General features: G+C 40.2%; 1 protein-coding gene across 2 annotated transcripts in view; it reads left to right on the forward strand.

Annotated features, from left to right (window-relative positions):
- Window positions 1-237: 237 nt before the first annotated feature.
- The window catches only part of gmeb2 (glucocorticoid modulatory element binding protein 2), a 51,283-nt gene continuing 45,209 nt past the window's right edge, over window positions 238-6,311 (forward strand). The window contains exon 1 of one of the 2 annotated variants that reach the window (XM_020519009.2): window positions 238-350. The gene's annotated coding sequence lies outside the window, so the exon portion shown is untranslated. Of the gene's footprint in view, window positions 592-6,311 lie in introns of both variants that reach the window. The other variant, XM_048608274.1, reaches the window with a different exon arrangement.

Below are 6,311 nucleotides of genomic sequence, written 5' to 3' on the forward strand. Positions count from 1 at the left end.
GTGTGTGGCTGACAGATGTTCTGATCTTGTATTAGTATGTGTGTGAGGTTTGGTGGTCTTCTCTTGTATTATGGTGTGTGTTGTAGGGGTGGTCTGAGCTGTCATCCCAGGCACTGGACTCAACTATCACCATTGCTCCCTCTGCAGCTTCATCACAATTCTCCCACCGATTTCCCGTGACGCACTGACGTCTATGTACGTCGCACCCCAGCGTGCGTCACGAGCCTGACGTCCCTTGCGCACAGCCTGCGCGCGCGCGCTCCAGAAACAGTTACGTTGCCGCCAGTGACCCGGTCGATGTTCGGTTTGGGTTTTAATAAGACGCTCTCCGGCGCCCCGCGACGCACAAGGTAATAAGTGACCGTTCCGGTGCGTTTCCATTGAAGATCGGGCCGTGTCGTCGCCGCGGCGGGTGCCGTCCGTTGGTGTCTGCGGGACGTCAGGACGCAGACGGGCTGGACGGCGTCGAATGTTACGGACGGCGGCGTCAGCTGCGTCGCTGCCGATCGCGGGGCTGACCACCCCAACGCCTTTTGTTGCCTCAACCCAACTCGCTGGCGGGCAATCCCCGCCCACAGGCGCCGCTGATAGGTGACTTGGCCACCACGGTGCTAGTTCTTCTACCTTGGATTGGTCTTGACTGCTGTCCATCAATGTGTGGTCGCACCGTCAAGTATGGTTGCGGCCCCGCTTGCATTTCGGCGGTTGATTGTGGCGATTGTAAATAGAGTAGATAAAACCTTGAGAGCGGCTTTTGCTTCTGTTGTTGCCGTAGGATTACACTGTCAGCGCAAAGTTATTAAAATGCAACACACGTGGGTTGGTGCGCCTTTTGAAACATGACATGTGAACATACTGATATTAAAAAAATGGCGCAGGCATGCTGTAGAGCTGTAGGAGGCAATTAGCTACAAAGAAATGAAATCCTAAAAAGATTATCTTAATTCCATTTAATGCTAGCATGCAATTATTCCCTCTGCTGTTTTATATCTTTATTAAATTACCTAAGGGCGCAGAATTTGAGTGAAGTCAACCGTACCTTGCATTCTTAGCAATGGCTAATAATATAAATACCATAGATTTTGCATGGACTTTTGTACATTTTTATCTGTACAGTATATGTTTCCATTCTCCCCAGTCAGTGGAAATATTAAATAGACTTATTGACGATAAAGAAAAACGCTTTAATTAGCTTTCTGTATCAAATTGATTATGTAAATAATTAAGTATATACACCTTGTCACCATCGATATGTTTTTGTATTCAGATTCCAAAAGAGAGTGCCTGTGAAACATTTGGGACTAATTTGGAGGGGCAGGAGGGGACAGCTTGAATGAAAATTGGGTTGATAGTTGTCTGGTTTGAGATTAGTGTTTCTTCAAGTATACCATTCATAATTTAAAAATAAATGCAAGTAGATTTAACAAAAATAAAAGTTAATATTTAGTACTACACCAGCTGAGATGACAGTCTTAACTTCTTCAATAAACTTTAATTATCTGTCAAAATAATTCAAAAACTTGAACTGCACTCTCATTTGACTAAGCAGTCTTATGCTGGTTTGTTTTGGATTTGGCAATCTTTTTGGCTGGCACTTGTAAGTGGGAATTGTTTCACACAGTCATTTAATAATAAAATTGGTCAGTTGCAGATTGTTAATGTCTCAGTCAATTTGTTTCTTTGGGTTTGAAAAAAGGTGTGCCCATTCTTGATTAGAATGCAAGGTTTTGGGTGTGGGTTTACAATTTCTCAAAATTGAAATCAGTTAGTGATGAGCTTGTTAAACAGGTGCCATTTCTTTGCTAACAGTAATGATATGATACAGTACACTAAAAAATACAATGTCATATTCAGGACTGCTTATGCATGTTGTGGTTGCAAAAACTGGCTGATGAAAATTTTACACATCACTCCAGTCATGTAGAAAAACATTGCAACTAATTAACATGAAAAAAAACTAGGTGCTTAGATCATTGCTCCAGTGGTTAATGAGTACTTGAGTGTAAGTGCATTCACAAGCCGAATGTCAGTGAGTCAGTGATTCAGTGAGTTAAAGAATATTATGTTAATTTTACAATGCCACCAATTTCCCTATTCCCTTATTATTTCAAAAACCTTTTTGAAATATCTTTGTTCCCAGAGCCTGTCTTTTTGGTTCATTAATCCAGTACACAACTGCTAAGCTGATGCTAGTTCAGTCCATTGCCGATTTACTTGAGGAAGCCTGTTGAATTATGCATTGTATGCTTTACCCAAACGCCACAAAACTACCTCTGATTATTTCATGCCAGTGTTCAGAAATGCTCTTGTTCGTTTTAAGCAGCGATCTATCAGTAAGCATAACACCTTTGGACACTTTGATTTTCTAGCAACAAAATGTAAACTGTTTATAATGGATAACTAGTTAGTTGCAGCAACGAATATGCCCTTTTTTCACAACAGTAAATTGTTACTGTTTCGTATTGTTCCATATTTATTTTCATAACCTTAGTTCCGTAGCGCATTTTGGAGAACAACGCAAAGCTAAGTTGGAAGCTTTGACTTCCTGCTGGAGAAATAACTTTGTTAGACAGCAGACAGAAGATGAGTCAATTTACAAAAAGTAAACTGATCAACCGTATTTAGATTACAATGCTAGTCTTATAAAGGAGGGTAGTCCCCACAAAATGTGAAATGTTAGCATAACCAGCTAAATGCCACTGAAACTTGCACCAGAACAATCAGTGACGAGATGAACATTGCAAGGGAAAAATTTCCAATTGAAAGTTTACATCATGGAAAATGAGAAACATTGAGATTAAATGTAAATCCAGGAAAATATCCAGGTTCTGTAGGCACATGATCAAACTTCCATGCTGAACAATTATCAAACTTCTTATATGCTGGACAAAACTGAGCTTGATGTTGAGAGTCAAGGTGCTCTGGTTATTACTGGGCATTTAATCTAACAAGACATTGTTGAATGAAAATTTATGAGTGTTGTTGCTGTGTTGTCACTTTACGTTTATGCAAAGAGGTGTAGAATTGTACAGTATTTTATAATACTTAATTACTTAATTATACAATATTCCTGCTACAAATTCCTTATTGCTGCCCATATAATTTAAAGAGTAGATACTCCATCTGATATGATATTTAGCTCAACAGACCACATGTTCACAAATTCAGGCCCTGGTTGTGATGAGACGTCTGCTGCCACCTTCATGTCAATAATTCCAATATTTATGGAGTAATTGGGTAGATGGTCGCCTGTGCTGCTAGGAATTTCAACAGTGCTGAAAGCCAGAATTTAATGTCAGTTCCTCAATTAAATTGTTTATTTTATTTCCCAGCCAAATGCCGGACATTTTGAGGCTGTTGAAGGGAAACCCTATGGTACAAGTTGTGGGCATAGAGTCAAAGGAGGGCGATATTGCAAGGGGTGGAGAAGTTGAGACAGTGTGGAGGGCTGTGAAAGGCATTGAGTGTGGGAGACCAGGCTAAAGTGTGTGGGTCAGTGGGAATATTGGAATGTGGGATAATGGATAGCTCTAGTTAAGAGTGTGGTGATTGGTGGTTCATGGAAATCGGAACAGGTCAGTTTCCTGGGTCTGGGGTAGGACTGCTGGTGGGCCAGGAGAAGAACTACAACACATTTTTGCTTTTTCAGCACTCTTTGTGGGTCTTTACCTGGTGTTCTTGCCTCCCTTCAGCTGCTGTTTTTCTTAAGTATCTGATTAGGAGGACACCCTGTATTTGTTCTTTTGATGTCCCATTTGATTTGTAAGGTTGGGCTTTCATATAGTGTCAGAGTCATTCAAACTTCAAAACCTCAGCGACCCACTGTCTATGATATCTGGTTTGTTATAACTGTCAAACACTAAAGTACATAATTTACTATAGGCTGAGCATGCACATTGAATTTGGTGGTGTGCCACTTCTTCAACACCAGCTTTTTGGAAAAGGTGGCTATCACGATGTGTAAAGTGAGACCTTTTCCAATGCTTCATCAGGACTTTCAGTTGAAGGCATTGGATTTGACACATTATCGACTTCCAGGATCTTGACTCAGTGATAGAGAAGAAATATGATATGGTTCCAAGTCAGAATGATGAATGGCTTGCTGGGGAACTTGCAGGTGATGGTGTTCCTCTGCATTTTCTGCTCTTGTCCTTCTAGGTCATGGTGGCTGTGGGGTTGGAGTATGCTTTCTATGGAACGTTGATGAATTCCTATAGTGTCTTGTAGATAGTACACAATGCTGCAACTGTGTGGTAGTGATGGAGGGAGTAAATATCTATGGATGGCATACCAAATGATGAGGCTGCTGTCTTCTGAATGTTTTCAGGCTTCTTGGGTGCTGTTGCATCATTACATCTACGCCCTTGCTCTGTTTATTGATGTTGTTTAACTTAAAACTTTTCCTCTAGGAGGACATTTTCATTAGGCCAATCTCAAAAATGTGTAAGTGCGTTGTGGACTGAATAGTATTTGTTTATACTTCCGTTACACATTCACAACCGTGAATTTGCACAGCTGAAGATTTGGGATTAGTAAACGTAGCATTTGGAAAAAATTCACTTTTCAGTGTACTGTATTTTCAGTGGTTTTGGAATCTGAAGGCACATATGTGTGTTGGAATGCTTGTCAAGATCATATTGCCAAAAGTAAGACATATTGAAGAGTCATAGAAGTAAATAGAGCTGCTTTTGCATTTGATTAATGAAACCCGAAGAAATGGAATATACATTTTTTCACAATTATAAATGTAACCCAATATCAGTAATAATTCCAGAAAGTGAGCTCTGGGCAGTTGGGTGTACACCAAAAGAGACTAAAGCTTTGCATAACACAATCATGATGTTTGATTCTTTAAAAGAAATGGTTTCTTATTTCCAACATCTTTCATTGTGCATGTGGTGGCGGAAGCTATTATCCAAACTTATTTGTTCAACTCAAATTCAAAGTATGATTGCGGCACAGCATTTGAGCAGCTTTTTGTAACTAGTTAAATCAGGAAGCTCCACAATTGATTACTTTCAGTTGTAGGTGTATAATTCAGGATTCTTATTTGTTAGCAAGTTGATCTCTGGGCAGATTTTGTGTTTCAGAAAAAAAATCACCAGTTGTTTCAGGAGATAAATCAATAAAACTAATTTCTAAACTTTATATGTGAAACGATTTGTTTGTACTATGCAACTGTACTGAGGACAGTAACCAAAGAGTTTGTAGTACAACTGGTGAAACTCCTGCTAACCTGCCTGGCTCTGGGCTGAATACTGACTTGGTGATGGTAGGGACCTCAGCAGCATACTAAAATGGATCACCTACTCAGTTGTTTTGGCTGAAGATCATTGCAAATGCTCAACCTAGTACTTGGCATTCTGTGCTAGGCTTACCCCCTCTCTGTGAGGATAGATTATTTGTGGGCCTACCTCCTCTGGTTTATTGCCCACCAATATTCATGACTGCTTGTGGCAGGATTGCAGAGCTTAGATTTGATCCATTGGTTTTGTGATTGCTTAGTTCTAACTATTGCAAGCTACATCTATTTGGCGTGTAATCCTATATTGTAGTAAATTCAATTTTTGGTAAGTCTGGTGTATTCCTTCACAGTCCTGACTTGTGACTTGAAAATGATGCAAATGATGGGTGTGAGTTACTCACCATAGAATTCCTAGCCTCTGATCTCTCTTGCAGCCACAGTATTTAGATGGCTGGACCAGTTCAGTTTCTGGTCATTGGTAACTTCCAGGATATTGACAGGAGGAGATTTCACTGGTGGTAATGCCATTAAATATTGAGGGCCAGTGGTTTGATTTTGTCTTGTTGGAGATTGATATTGCCTGCCATTTGTGTGGCGCGAATGTTTATTGTTGTTTATCTATCCAGATTGGCCGTCTCTTACTGCACTTGAACAGGGACTGAATCAGTATCTTAGGAGTTGCAACAAGGGCTGAACACTTTGCAGTCATCAGTGAATATCCCCACTTTTGACTTTATGATTGTTGTCTATGGTAGGAAATAAGGCTCCCTGTGAATGTCAAACAGAAAGCTCCAGAGTTGATTGAGAGCAGTTTTTATAGAGTGGTGCATACTACAAGAGCTTGAGTGAAATATTTCCCCTACCAACTGCATTTTGATTTAGCCCTCCCTTGTTTCCTACCTTTTCTTATATTTAATAATTGTTACACTGCTGTAGTAATTTGTTAATTGGGTGTTTAATTAAAATGTAAAAAAAAATCTATCAGAGATAGTAGGAACTGCAGATGCTGGAGAATCTGAGATAACAAGGTGTAGAGCTGGATGAACACAGCAGGCCAAGCAGCATC

Source organism: Rhincodon typus, chromosome 19, assembly GCF_021869965.1.
Source record: "Rhincodon typus isolate 14 chromosome 19, sRhiTyp1.1, whole genome shotgun sequence".
Lineage (NCBI taxonomy): Eukaryota > Metazoa > Chordata > Chondrichthyes > Orectolobiformes > Rhincodontidae > Rhincodon > Rhincodon typus.